The 15,701-nt window shown below is 39.5% G+C and overlaps 1 protein-coding gene across 11 annotated transcripts in view; it reads right to left on the bottom strand.

The window, feature by feature from the left end:
* The window catches only part of CYSLTR2 (cysteinyl leukotriene receptor 2), a 179,017-nt gene that overhangs the window by 29,367 nt on the left and 133,949 nt on the right, over window positions 1–15,701 (bottom strand). Inside the window, exon 8 of one of the 11 annotated variants that reach the window (XR_005236485.2) lies at window positions 1,291–15,696. The exons of the other annotated variants lie outside the window; for them this stretch is intronic. The gene's annotated coding sequence lies outside the window, so the exon portion shown is untranslated. Of the gene's footprint in view, window positions 1–1,290; window positions 15,697–15,701 lie in introns of those variants that run through there. 11 annotated transcript variants of the gene reach the window in all.

The following is a 15,701-nucleotide window of genomic DNA, read 5'->3' as shown; positions in this document are numbered from 1 at the left end:
TCCTCCTAGCTAAAGGATCATGTTTTAGCCCAATGCAAGGAAGCTAAGAACCTTGATAAAAGGTTACAGGGATTGCTAACTAGAATAACCAGTTTAGAGAAGAACATAAATAACCTGATGGAGCTGAAGAACATAGCATGAGAACTTTATGAAGCATACACAAGTATCAATAGCCAAATCGATCAAATGGAAGAAAGAATATCAGAGATTGAAGATCAATTTAATGAAATAAAGCATGAAGACAAGATTAAAAAAAAGAGAATGAAAAGGAACAAACAAAGCCTCCAAATATGGGACTATATGAAAAGACCAAAGCTACGTCTGATTGGTGTACCTGAAAGTGACAGGGAGAATAGATCTAAGTTGGAAAACACACTTCCAGATATTATCCAAGAGAACTTCCCTAACCTAGCAAGACAGGCCAACATTCAAATTCAGGAAATACAGAGAACACCACTAAGATACTCCTCAATAAGGGCAACCCCAAGACACATAATCATCAGATTCACCAAGGTTGAAATGAAGGAAAAAATGTTAAGGGCAGTTAGAGAGAAGGGTCGGGTTACCCACAAAGGGAAACCCATCAGACTAACAGCGGATCTCTCTGCAGAATCTCTACTAGCCAGAAGAGAGTGGGGGCCAATATTCAACATTCTTAAAGAAAAGAATTTTCAACCCAGAATTTCATAGCCAGCCAAACTAAGCTTCATAAGTGAAGGAGAAATGAAATCCTTTACAGACAAGTAAATGGTGAGAGATTTTGTCACCACCAGGCCTGCCTTACAAGAGCTCCAAAGGAAGCACTAAATATAGAAAAGAAAAACCAGTACCAGCCACTGCAAAAACATACCAAAATGTAAAAACCATCGACAATGTAAAGAAACTGCATCAACTAATGTGCAAAATAACCAGCTGGCATCATAATAACAGGATCAAATTCACACATAACAATATTAACCTTACATGTAAATGGGCTAAATGCCCCAATTAAAAGACAAAGACTAGCAAATTGGATAAAGAGTCAAAACCCATTGGTGTACTGTATTCAGGTAACCAATTCCACATGCAAAGACACACATAGGCTCAAAATAAAGGGATGAAGGAATATTTACCAAGCAAATGGAAAGCAAAAAAAAAAAAAAAAAAAAAAAAAAAAAAAAAAAGCAGGGGTTGCAATCCTAGTCTCTGATAAAACAGACTTTAAACCAACAAAGATCAAAAAAGAAAAGAAGGGAATCACATAATGATAAAGCGATCAATTCAACAAGAATAGCTAACTATCCTAAATATACATGCACCCAATACAAGAGCACCCGGATTCATAAAGCAAGTTCTTAGAGGCCTACAAAGAGACTTAGACTCCCACACAATAATAGTGGGATACTTTAACACCCCACTGTCAATATTTGACAGATCAATGAGACAGAAAATTAACAAGGATATTCAGGACTTGAACTCAGCTATGGACCAAGTGGACCTAATAGACATCTACAGAACTCTCCACCCCAAATCAACAGAATAGACATTCTTCTCAGCACCACATTGCACTTATTCTAAAATTGACCACATAATTAGAAGTAAAACACTCCTCAGCAAATGCAAAAGAACAGAAAACATAACAAACTGTCTCTCAGACCACAGGGCAATCTAACTAGAACTCAGGATTAAGAAACTCACTCAAGTCTGGGTGCGGTGGCTCACGCCTGTAATCCCAGCACTTTGGGAGGCTAAGGTGGGCAGATCACGAGGTCAGAAGATCGAGACCATCCTGGCTAACACAGTGAAATCCCGCCTGTACTAAAAATACAAAAAATTAGCCAGGTGTGGTGGTAGGCGCCTGTAGTTCCAACTACTTGGGAGGCTGAGGCAGGAGAATGGCATGAACCCAGGAGACAGAGCTTGCAGTGAGCCGCAATTGTGCCACTGCACTCCAGCCTGAGTGACGGAGCAAGACTCTGTCAAAAAAACAAAAAACAAAAAACAAAAACTCACTCAAAACCACACCACTACATGGAAACTGAACAATCTGCTCCTAAATGACTATTGGGTAAATAATGAAATTAAGGCAGAAATAAAGAAATTCTTTGAAACCAATGAGAACAAAGACGCAATGTACCAGAACCTCTGGGACACAGCTAAAGCAGTGTTTAGAAGGAAATTTATAGCACTAAATGCACACAGGAGAAAGCAGGAAAGACCTAAAATTGAAATCCTAACATCACATTTATAAAAACTAGAGAAGCAAGAGCAAACAAATTCAAAAGCTAGCAGAAAACAATAAATAAGATCAGAGCAGAACTGAAAGAGATAGAGACATGAAAAACCCTTCAAAAAATCAATGAATTCAAAAACTGTTTTCTGTGAAAAGATTAACAAAATGGATTGATTGCTAGGCAAACAAATAAAGAAGAAAAAAGAGAAGAATCAAATAGACACAATAAAAAATGATAAAGAGGATATCACCACTCATCCCACAGAAATACAAACTACAATCAGAGAATATTATAAAAACCTCTATGCAAATAAACTAGAAAATCTAGAAGAAATGGATAAATTTCTGGACACATACACCCTTCCAAGACTAAACCAGGAAGAAGTGGAATCCCTGAATAGATGAATAACAAGTTCTGAAACTGAGGCAGTATAATTAATAGCTTACCAATAAAAAACAAAAGCCCAGGACTAGATGGATTCACAGCTGAATTCTACCAGAGGTACAAAGAGGAGCTGGTACCATTCCTTCTGAAACTATTTCAAAGGATAGAAAAAGAGGGACTCCTCCCTAACTCATTTTATGAGTCCAGCAACATCTTGATACTAAAACCTGGCAGAGACACAACAAAATAAGAAAATTTCAGGCCGATACTCCTGATGAACATCGATGTGAAAATCCTCAATAAAACACTGGCAAACCAACTTCAGCAGCACATTAAAAAGCTTATCCACCACGATCAAGTTGGCTTCACCTCTGGAATACAAGGCTGGTTCAATTTATGCAAATCAATAAACATAATTCATCATATAAACAGAACCAATGACAAAAACCACATGAATATCTCAATAGATGTGGAAAAGTGCTTTGATAAAATTCAACATCATTTCATGCTAAAAACACTCAATAAACTAGATGTTGAAGGAACATATCTCAAAATAGTAAGCGTTATTTATGACAAACTCACAGCCAATACCATACTGAATGGGCAAAAGCTGGAAGCATTCCCTTTGAAAATACACACAAGACAAGGATGCCCTCTCTCACCACTCCTATTCAACACAATATTGGAAGTTCTGACCAGGGCAATCAGGCAAGAGAAAGAAATAAAGTGTATTCAAATAGGAAGAGAGGAAATCAAATTGTTTCTGTTTGCAGATGACATGATTGTATATTTACAAAACCCCATAATCTCAGCCAAAAACTCCTTAAGCTGATAAGCAACTTGAGCAAAGTCTTAGGAAACAAATCAATGTGCAAAAATCACAAGCATTCCTATACCCAAATAATAGACAGAGAGCCAAATCATGAGTGAATTCCCATTCACAATTGCTACAAAGAGAATAAGATACCTAGGAATACAACTTACAAGGGATGTGAAGGACCTTCTCAAGAAGAACTACAAACCACTGCTCAAGGAAATAAGAAAGGATACAACCAAATGGAAGAACATTTCATGCTCATGGATAGGAAGAATTAATATCATGAAAATGGCCATTCTGCCTAAAGTAATTTATACATTCAATGCTATTTCCATCAAGTCCCATTGACTTTCTTCAAATAGTTAGAAAAAACTACTTTAAATTTCAGATGGAGCCATAAAGGAGCCCATGTAGCCAAGAGAATCCTAAACAAAAAGAACGAAGCTGGAGGCATCACACTACCTGACTTCAAACTATACTACAAGGCTACAGTAAGCAAAAGAGCACAGTACTGGTACCAAGACAGATGTATAGACCAATGGAACAGAACATAGGCCTCAGAAATAACACCACACATTTAAAACCATCTGATCTTTGACAAGCCTGACATAAACAATCAATGGGGAAAGGATTTCCTGTTTAATAAATGGTATTGGGAAAAGTGGCTAGCCATATGCAGAAAACTGAAACTGAACCCCTTCCTTACACCTTACACAAAAATTAACTCAAGATAGATTTAAAACTTAAACATAAGACCTAAAACCATAAAAACCCTAAAAGAAAACCTAGGCAATATCATTCAGGACATAGGCATGGGCAGAGACTTCATGACTAAAACACCAAAAGCAATGGCAACAAAAGCCAAAATTGACAAATGGGATCTAATTAAACTAAAGAACTTCTGCACAGAGAAAGAAACTATCATCAGAGTGAGCAGGCAACCTACAGAATGGGAGAAAATTTTTGCAATTTATTCATCTGACAAAGGGCTAATATCCAGAATCTACAAGGAACTTAAACAAATTTACAAGAAAAAAAACCAAACAACCCCATCAAAAAGTGGGCAAAGGATATGAACAGACACTTCTCAAAAGAAGACATTTATGCGGCCAACAAACATGAAGAAAAGCTCATCATCACCAGTCATCAGAGAAACGTAAATCAAAACCACAATGAGATACCATCTCATGCCAGTTAGAATGCCAATCGTTAAATAGTCAGGAAACAACAGATGCTGGAGAGGATGTGGAGAAATAGGAATGCTTTTACACTATTGGTGGGAGTGTATATTAGTTCAACCATTGTGGAAGACAATGGTTTATTATTATATAATGTCCTTCTGTGTCTCTTTTCACAGCTTAACCTGAAGTCTGTTTTGTCTGATACAAGCATAGCTCCTCACTTTTGATTTCCATTTGCATGGAATATCTTTTTTCATCTCTTCACTTTCAGTCTATGTATGCCTTTACAGTTTAGGTGATTTTCTTACAGGCAGCATACAGTTGGGTCTTGTGTTTTTAAAATCTGTTAGGCTAGTCTCTATCTTTTACATGGGGAATTTAATCTACTTATATTCAAAGTTATTATTTCTTGGGAGGTGAGGACTTCTATCATTTTATTGATTCTTTTCTGGTTGTTTTGTGTATCTTTTGTTCGTTACTTCTTCTCTTATTGTTTATCCTTGCAATTGAATGGTTTTCTGTGGTGATAAGTCTTGATTCCTTTCTGATTCTCCTTTGTGTATCAGCTCTACTAGTAAGTTTTATAGTTTCGCATGTTTTCATGAAAATGTTTATCATCTTTTCACTTCCAGATATGACTCCCTTGAGCATTTCTTTTAAGGCTGGTCTAGTGGTGATACATTGTCTTAATTTTTGCTTGTCTGGGAGAGATTTTATTACTTCTTCATTTCTGAAGGATAGCTTTGCTTGGTATAATATTCTTCATGGACAGGTTGTCTTTTTGTATGTTGAATTTATCATCCCAACTCTCTCTTGGCCTCTAAGGTTTCTGCTGAGAAATCCACCCTTAGACCAATGAAGATTCCCTTATATGTGACTTGATGCTTTTCTCCTGCTGCTTTTAAAATTTTTTCTTTGACTTTTTACAGTTTAAGTATAATGTGACTTGGGGAGAATCTTTTTGGGTTGAATCTATTTGGAATTCTTTTAGCTTCCTGGACCTGAATGCCCATCTCTCTCTCAAGACTTGAGAAGTTCTCTGCTATTATTTTATTAAACATGTTTTCCCACCCTTTTCTCTTCTCCTTGCCTTCTAAAACACCCATAATATGAGCCTTTCTTTCCTGAATGGTGTCCCATAAATCCTGTAAGCTTTTTTCATTCTCTTTTATGTCTTTTTTTTCTTCTTTGTCTGCCTGTGTTATTTCAAAAGACCTGTCTTCGTGTTTAGAAATTTTTTCTTCTTGGCCAGTCTGTTGTTGAAACAGACTATTGTATTTTTATTTCATTCATTGAATTCTTCACGGCTAGGATTTCCTTTTGGTTCTTTTTTATGATAACTATCTTTTTTGTTGAACTTCTCATTCAATTATGAATCATTTTCCTGATTTCATTGAATTGTCTATCTGTATTATCTTGTATCTCACTGAGTCACCTTCAGATTATTATTTTGAATTCCTTTATTTACATTTCATATATTTTCTTATGATCTGGGTCTGTTACTAGAATTATTATTTTCCTTATGAGGTGTCATGTTGCCATGCTTTTAAATATTTGATGTGTTCCTATGTTGATTTCTACACATCTGGTGGAAAAGTTGTCTCTTTCAATTTTATGGAGTAGGTTTCACAGGACAAAGCTTATTCATATAAACGTGTCCTGGAGTATCAGCTCAGTGACGTAAGTAGACCTTGGTTCTAGGTAGACATTTTAGTGTAGTCTTCATGTGGTTTCTTTGGCTGTAATCCACAGTAGCAGCATTTGCAAGTCTCTCAGTGGCCTAGGCTGTAAGAACTTGTAGTGATAGCCAGATATGGGCTTCCTGGGCTGCTTCTCAGGTAAAGGGCATGTGTGTACACATGACGGGCCAATGAACTATGGGTTAAGTTTGCTTAACTATGGGGTTAAGTATGGGGTTAAGGCCATGGGACTGTTACCCTGGCTGGGAGTATATGAATGCAGTTCACATGTAGTAAAGGGTACAAAATTACCATTAGATGGGAGGAATAAGTTCTAGTGTTCCATACCACTGTAAGATGGCTCTAATTAAAAATAATGTATTAAATAGTTTCAACTAGTTTGAAGGAGGATATTGAACAATCCCAACAAAAGGAAATGATAAATATTTGAGATGATGGATATGCTAATTACCCTATGATCAGTATACATTATATGTATAGAAACATCAATATATACTCCATGAATATGCAGTTATTATTTGTCAATTTAACAAATAAGTTAAAATAAATAGAAATGTTCACAGGAGACAGTTGGTGTAAGGTAGCAGGCCACATCTGCCACTAACTGGCTGTGAGATCTTCTCTGAGATCTGTTATTGCAAAGGCTGACAGAATAAGCTCTCTGAAGTCGTGCAGAAGTGACCTATCTTCTCTGAGCCTCAGTTATGCCATCTATAAATGGCATAATGAATGTGAGTTGTCTCATACAGGGCGAGTGCTCAGTGATGTTAACTACTATTATTAAACCTCAGAACTGGGACTTAGAACAAGTATTAAGGAGGCAAAATTTTCCCAGGGGACTAGTAAACATGTAAAAGCAAGGCTGAGAAATGATTTAGTGATAAAAAATGGTGAGAAGCACGACAGGTGTTGCTCTCAGCTGCAGGGAAGCAGTAGTAGAGCAGCAACCTCAGGATTTAAATCCTGATTCGTTCACGGACTACCTCTATGACCATGGAAAAATGACTTTATCTCCCTGGGCATCAGCTCCTTATCAGTAAAACGGGATAATGCAGCCTGGCAAAGTGGCTCACGCCTGTAATCCTAGCACTTTGGGAGGCTGAAGCTGGCAGATCACTTGAGCCCAGGAGTTCAAGACCAGCCTGGGCAATAGAGCAAGACACTGTCTCAATAAAAAAGAAAAAGAAAAAAAAGATTAATTTAAATCAATAAATAAAAGAAAGGGGATAATGCTAATAATAGCTCTTACTTCATAGGGTTGTAAGGGTGAAGTGAGATAATACATGAATGGCACTTAGGTCAGGGCCTGGACCAGAGAAAGTGCCATATAAAGTGTTAGCTGTTGTTATTGCAAAGGCTGACAGAATAAGCTCTCTGAAGTTGTGCAGAGAAGATTCTGCAACACATTTGTTCCTCAAAATCCCAGAGGCCCCAGAGTGCTGAATTAACATGGCCCTCCAGAACAGGGAAGAATCATTGAGAGTCTATTCTTGAGATCCAAGCTGACAACTCAGAGTTTATTTGTAACAGGCTCCAAATGTCATGTCAGAAATGCCAAGCTTTCTAGACCTTTCTGGCCTTCCAGGAATGGTCTTGTGCTTTCAGAATTTTTTTTTTTTTTCAAAACGATAAGGTGAATTAAGTTCTTGGAGATCAAAACAAAAACACAGATAAAAGGAACTGAAATTGTGATGTATTTTGAATGTGAAACGGAGCTGGTCTCTGAGCTTCCAGAGGAAGTGGGGTGGAGGGGAATCAATCTCACAGGGCCCTGTTTTCATGGACTCAGTGTCTTGGAAAATTTTGCTGCACTGATTTTTTCCTCCACCCTGTCATCCACGAAGTGCCTCAAGGAGCCCCCAAAGTATGAGCCACTTCATTGGCCACCAGACTAGTGACACTTTGCTTTCTGAATGCCATTATTTCCATAGGCCACTTAACTGTGAAGTCAGCACCTTGGGCCATTGGTGAAGAGTTTGCTGGCAGATCTGCTGCAAACTGGTACAGTTAATAAGGATTTATGGCTCTGGAAGTTCCCTGGGGAGGAAATTCTCCAATTCACTTTCTCTCTATTGCAGAGGTTCTCTTCAACAACTCTGGGACAGGGAAGGACTTTTCAGCCAGAGTCCAGCGGCCTGATAATTCACCCTGCAGGGAGACGAAAGTTTCCCCTCTGGGGCCTGTGCAGCTTTAATTGCCTAATTTTTACCCTCCTCTTAGCAGTTCCTTTAGTTAAGATGCCACATTTGGAAGTCTCAAAGCTCACAGGGTCTTCTCCCCTTGAATCCCAGCTAAACAGAGCCTGACTTGCCCTGAAGCTCAGCAGACAGAAAATTTGGTGAGTTGCTCATAGGATTCTGCAGATTCCTAAGAACAGCTTGAAGTCCCTGAGGAGCAGTCTCTGAAACTGTTCCGCTCTCCACTGGGGGAAGATCTGGGTCAACCCTTGTGGCAAGAGTGTTGGCTTTAATATGCAATTGCCACAACAGGGAAGGGTCCCCATGGGGAAGTTAATGCATTGAGCAGTTACTCCCTTGTAGTCGCCTTGTCAAATTGGCTTCTTATATAAGCAAATGTTCCAGCCTCCCTTCTCCATCTCTCCTCAGATTCTCAGGAATCCACCAGGATTTGTGTGTGGGTGAAGAGGATATCAGGGATGTTGGGAAATGTTGGCTATCAGTTCATCTCTCTAACCTGCCTCCTGACTAAATCCCAGAATGCACAGAGAAAGTTGAGAAACCCCCCAAATAACTTCTGAATTTTAAAATATTGGTTTCTTATTTTAATTCTAAAGTCCAGATACGCTGTGTTGTATGATATTTAGTTTTCTACTTAGAACGTTTTTTTTTGAAATCATATTAGTTGGGTGCCAACTTTTCAGTACTTCTCCCCAGCTCCTGATCCACCCTTCAGCTTGTGTCTGCCTCTTACTCTTTCTAGAATGTTCTTTGGCTGTTGAGATCTTATAGGAACCACCTTCCTTGCCTGAATGCTCCCTGGGGCTGCTGGTCTTGTTGAAGCACTGACTCTTGGGCCTAGTTTGGAGTGGGTGGACGTGCAGTGTGAACTGGCTGTGGCCTTCTTCCACTGAAAGGAGAACTTTGCCCAGACCACCAAATGTGTGGTAATAATATCCTCTGCCACAAATGCACACAGACAGATGGAGGAAGAGACACCTCAAAAAGCTGTGTACTGTCAGAGCGCCATTAGGACAAAGATTTGCATGGCTGAAAAATGACAGCTTGGAAAGTGTCTGCATGGCCAAAATGTCAGATCCTATAAGTTTCAGCATTGTCTTGACAGTATAGCAATAGATGCTTTTTTCTCTATCTTGCTGATAAGTTTTTTTCCCGCTGTCATTTTGATTGGTCAATTTGTACATTATCCAATGAAGTTTCTTTCTTTCTCTCTCTCTCTCTCTCTCTCTCTCCCCCCCGCCTGCCTGCCTGCCTGCCTCCTGCCTTCCTGCCTTCCTTCCTGCCTTCCTTCCTTTCTTCCTTTCTTCCTTCCTTCCTTCCTTCCTTCCTTCTCTCTCTCTCTCTTTCTTTCTTTTTATTTATTTTTTGACAAGATCTCACTCTATTACCCAGGCTAGAGTGCAGTGGTGCGATCATGGCTCACTGCAGCCTCGACCTCCCAGGCTCAACGATCCTCCCATCTCAGCCTCCCAAGTAACTGGGACTACACGTACATGCCACCATGCCTAGCTAACTTTTTGTACTTGAGACAGGGCTTTGCTATGTCGCCCAGGCTGGTCTCAAACTCCTGGGCACCACCCACCTGGCTGCCTGGGTCTCCCAAAGTGCTGAGATTACAGGTATGAACCACCGTAACCAGCCTCACTGAAGTTTCTTTCTTGAGAATTTCCTTGTGCAGAAAAGGTGCCTATTGATTATGAACACATTCCCTTAAAATGGGAGTTCTTGTACAATTTCATTCTTTCTTGTTTTATTTTGAAGAGATAATGCTCCCAGAGAACAACTTATCCCCGGGGATGTAGCAGGGATTGAAACCTAGCAGAAGTTTGGCATCCAAGCATGCCAGGGGACACCTCCGCCCTCAAGAACAAGATGCATGGAATTACCTCAGACCGCCTTCTTCCCATCTCTGTCTTTACTAACTCTCCTTGTTTCCTTCTTTAATAGACTCCAAAAACTAGCTTCTCTTGCACATCCATCCTACCACTAACATTCAGCCACCAAATAAACAAACAAATAAAAATTCAACTCAACAAAACAACATATATGAAGAGCTCTGAGTTCCTTAGAGACACGGCTTCATTTTGTTTAAAAACACTATTTTGACTAAATGTTGCCCTCTCTCTGGCTGTCAAAACTTTCCTCAGCTCTCCTTGGTTAATATAACACATGAGTCTGATGCCTATTATGAATTTAATTTTGCGTAAAAATCTCAACATATGTTTTTCATTTTCTAATGCACTTCATCCTTGTATTTAGAAAGGTTGGAGTTATCTGTTATTAACCAAATGTCTGATCTAAGGAAACCACAGAATCACAGAATTGTTTTCTATCTGAGTCTCTGATTTCCAAATCTTCTGATTTCCAAGACAGAAGAACAGCAAGTGTTATCATAGAGACATTGTCCTGCTTATTCCAATAAATCCCTACGAATTGGTCAACGTTAGGGTCCTCCCTGTCCATAATCAAGGTGACTAAATGACATAACTCAGGGGCTCCACACAAGCCCATTTATTCAAATTCAAACTCCCACTTGTTCTCATTTCTCCTAGACAGCATTTCATATTCCACTATTAAATTCACTTCTTAGAGAAAAGAAATTATTTACAAAGGTAGTTTGTTAAACATCATGTGTATTTCCTAAAATGATAAAGAGATATTGGGATATCATGGAAAACAACTGGAATAAATCCCAACTGAACCCAAATCCTAGCTCTTCCTTGTGCAAACTGTGTGATCATCAGCAAGTACTCAACCTCTCGGAGTTATTGAGAGGACCCCAGGAGGCAGCACAGGTGACAGCCAGGGATGCAGCTGCGCTGTGCCTGGCACCATGCATTGTCATTACTGTTGCCACCCCACCTGCTGCCAGTGGCACGAGGGCAGTGGGTATCTGGAACCTAAAGAAGAGAGGGCCAGAAGCAAAAGTAAACCATGGGCTTTCCTCCTCCCCTGCTTGTCCTGCTGCCCAGTGTCTCCTCTGTGGCAGACCTGGCCTGTTTACCCAGCAGGCTCCACCAACTCCTTCCTTTCATCTCAGGGGTCAGCTCAAGACCGGCCTAGTGCAGGCTGTCATCTTTCACCTGGACAGTGGGCACAGCCTCCTCAATGCCTCCCTATCTCCACGCTGGCTGTTCTCAATTCATTCTTCACACAGTGGCCAGAGTGACCTTTCCAAAATGCATGTCTGACCACATTACTCTTCCACTTAAAACCCATTAGCATCTCAGAATCAAGTTCATCTCCAGGCTTGTCACAGTATCGATCTTGTTGTCCAGCATATTCTCTCCCCACCATCCCCTCAGTTAAGAATACTCAGTCTCATGAAACTTATTTCAAGGCCCCGAACACAGCAAGCTCTCTCTTGCCCATTTCTTCTGAGCTCAAGCTCATGTCCTGGCTATTGCTTACCCAATCTCAGGTTTCTTTCTAAACATCGCTTCCTTCAGAAGACGGCTTCTCTGACCCCTCCACGTCTTGGCTGTTCGCCGACCCTTGGGCTTCCCATCCAGCATTTACCTGAGGGGCAGCAGTTGTCTCCTGTCTATCCCTACCTACCAGACTGTTTGCCCATGGAAGGCAAGAACGTGTCTACTGCTGTACCCCAGGCCCCAGCACAGCATGAGGCACATGAATATGCTCAGATCAATAAATGAGCTAATGAAGCTGTTATCCAACGCCCTCATTTTATGCCTTACAATTAATATCTTCTGGGGGCAGGGAGGAAATAACTCACGTGGTCTTTTACAATGAAATGATGTTAATGTGTTTTTCCTTGAAAATTTCCTTTTCCTGAAATTCAAATCTAAAGTCTGGGAACAGGAATATAGGGTCAATGGTCAATGGCATGGCATGGGAGCAGAAGGCAGCCACAAAGGGTACGCAAAAGGTGCTCTGTTCTAAACACTGTAGGAAGCAGCACCCTTTATATCTTGGAGGGTAGCAAACTGTCTGTCTGACTCTCTGCCAACAAGTTCCCAATAGGGATTTGTGCCTCTTACAACTAACAAAGGGAGTCACCTTCATGTCTCTCAGTGAATTTACAAGATAACAGAATTATTTTTAAGGTAAGACTCAAAATAAAAAGAAACCAACTTACCTAAAAGAATCTGGGATACAATGTTATTCAGGTGATGGTTACCCTAAAAGCCTTGACTTGACCTCTACACAATCTATGCACGTAATAAAATTGCATGTGTAATCCATAAATTTACACAAATTTAAAATACTTTAAAAATAATAATTTGACAAAAGAGGAAAAAGAATCTAGGATGCCTTCAAATACTCTTTAGATGATTGTTTTTCTGTACTAGAGGTACAAACAAGGTAAGATGCTGTTTCTACAGCCTCATGGGAGGAGACTTATATGGGAAATTATCTTTTTTACAATAAAAAAATTCTTATTTATGTAATGTACAATATAGGTGATAATGGTGGACTAAATTATTTTAAATTATCCCAGCTTACTATTTAAACTTCCAGAGTAAACCGGCTCCCTTCCCCTCTGTTCCTCTCTCCTTTTCCACCTCTTTCCCTCCTCTCCTCTCTCCTCTACTCCCTTCCTTTCTCTCCTTCCTTCTTGTTCTTCCTATAGTCAGTTTCCTATACTTTTTCGTAACCTCTCCCTTAAGGATTTCACACTAAAGAAGCAAATAAAGTCTGCCTCTGGTCCCAGCTCTTCCTAAGGACCCTTCCAACTTTGGAATTTCTTGACTCCAACTCACTGCTTAGACCCTTATCCTGGGCCTCTCAAATAATAACTAGATTTCTTCGTCAAAAGACTCTGACTATACTGCCACAAAGTCATCAATCCATTGGAAGAGGTTTTCCTTTAAATTCTGTCAAGATTATATTTTCTTCATGGGTCAATTAATATAAAGAGGTTAATAAAGTTCCACAGAGATAAACATTAGCTGTAACTAAAGTCTGCATTCACTGGTGAATCGATTTATTTACACAATGCCTTATTCTCAATGGAGTTTATGTGCTAGGTTCTATGCAAGGACTCCAATGTCCGAGTCTTAGTCCAATAGAACATACTGTACATAAGTAACTGCAGTACAAAGGAGGCAGTGGCCAATACCCTGATAAATAAATACAGTGCTAGGGCTTTCTGACACAGATTTCAAAAAGCTCTCTAGCAAAGCTAAGCACCCACAGCAAAATACTTGCCTGCCTTTGTATTATCCAGTTTGGCTGCCGCATTAGCCAGAGTTCATTGGGTAATTGCACAATCCCTTGTGAGGCTTTTATCTTAAAGCCTTACCCTTGGGAAACTAGAGTGCCTCAGATATCTGGTGCATAGAGCAAACTATAGAAAAGCAGAAAGGATCCTTGATTCTGGAGTACACAGGAAATCCTAATGATGCCCAAAGTAACCATCATGTATTCATGTACACAGCAATGAGTACACTAAAAAAATATATCATCTTTCCTCCAAAACGGAGGCTGCTCATGTGATCCCAGGTAGATGGGAGGCAGAGTGATATAATGAATGAAACCATGTGCTTTTGAGTTAAACGGGTCCTGGGTTTAAGTTTCAACTCTGCCTTTTAGTCTCTTTTATTACTGCAGCCCTCTGAGCTTCAAACTCTCCTCTGCCAAAGGAGCACTGGAGTGAGTACTGATGAAAAAAAAATGGATGTGAAGTGATTAACTTGGTGCCCAACACACGCGAAGAATTCAGTCAGTACTAGCTGACAATCACAATAAAATTTGTGACAATAATGTACAAAACTCAGAGAATTAAATAGCAGCCTTCTTTACAGCCAAGTGAAAGAAGATGGGGCCATTTCATCCGGAGAAGAGCCAACCAGAAAGACATGAACAATTCTATTTACTTTCCTTTATTTTTATTACACAAGTAGTACATGTTCGTGGTAAAAAAAAAAAAAAAATTACAATGTAATACAAGCTGAAATAAACTTAAATTATGAACTTTACCACCAACCAGACATATCTAAAATTTCACATATATGCTTTTTTCATCTTTCTTGAAATATATGTTTTTAAACAAAAATGAGCGCAGTTATAATGCTGTTTTATATCTTGCTTTTTTCTTATTTCCATGCCATGATCACCTTTCTTTGCCAAATAACAACATCAATGTCATCATCTAACTGGCTACAGAATAACCAATTATATAAACATTATGAAATATGTTTAACCAATTTCCCACAATAGCTATTATTTAAGTTGTAAGAATGGACCATGTGCCCTGGGCTAAACCAGATTGGACCAGTTCTGGTTCCACCTGGAAAAGATCCTATGTTCTCTCAGTCTCATCTTTACTATCTTTAAAATAAGAATTACTCCAGTTCTTAAGGCCAGTATGTGGATCAAATGAACTGATGCATGTAAACGTGTTTTGTAAAGTACTATGTGAATATTTACATTCATTAATGAAGATACTAAACAGGTGTTCTCCACTGAGTCAAAACAAGAAGAAATTTGATTAACATGCTGTTGGTCTCGTTGGGATGATTCCTGGCCTGCAGCAGGCTAGGAGTGCAACAGCAAATGCTTCAATGTGGTTTAGGGGCTCTGGCTCTGTTTTCAGTCCCCGATGGGAGAAACCATCCTGGCATAAACTCTGTCCACTTTCCTCCTGAGGACATGAGGTCCAGAGAAGATAAGTGCCATGTCTATGGGGCTCCTGAAAGCCAGAGTGAGCCACCTTCTGCCTCCAAATCCAATGCCATTGATCTTCACTGTGCCCACAGTGTGTTAGTGACTGGCCAGCTATTAAATGCCCACCTTGTGTTTAATCTTGAAGATTGCAAAAGAAAGGAAGCCTGGCTGCCTTGGCAGATTCTAGCAGATATGGGCGTGATTCAGGTACATTCAGAACATACTACAGCCTCAACTTCTCTAACTTTTAACCATCGAAGCACTGGAAACAAATCCACCTCTTTAAAACATTAATAAATCGAAACACAAGTAGATTCTCATCTCAAGAGTTTATGTGGCTGAGGTAGATGATAGAAATTTCTAGAAGTCTTATGTTTCCCCGCAAATTATTCTATAATTTGCATTATGTATGTAGTGTTGAAAGGGAGATTTGATTGGCTTGCCTGAAATTATACCTCCCTTTCTCCTAATACATATTACTCTCAGGTATATGTCGGAGACAGAAAAATATTTTGAATGACGTAGGTCATCTGTTTTTATGCCGACCACCTATTAGAATCACCTGAGAAGTTTCTGGA

Source organism: Chlorocebus sabaeus, chromosome 3 (genome assembly GCF_047675955.1).
Source record: "Chlorocebus sabaeus isolate Y175 chromosome 3, mChlSab1.0.hap1, whole genome shotgun sequence".
Classification (NCBI taxonomy): Eukaryota; Metazoa; Chordata; class Mammalia; order Primates; family Cercopithecidae; genus Chlorocebus; species Chlorocebus sabaeus.
The sequence above is the reverse complement of the archived record's forward strand: the minus strand, read 5'-3'. Positions and strand labels throughout refer to the sequence as shown.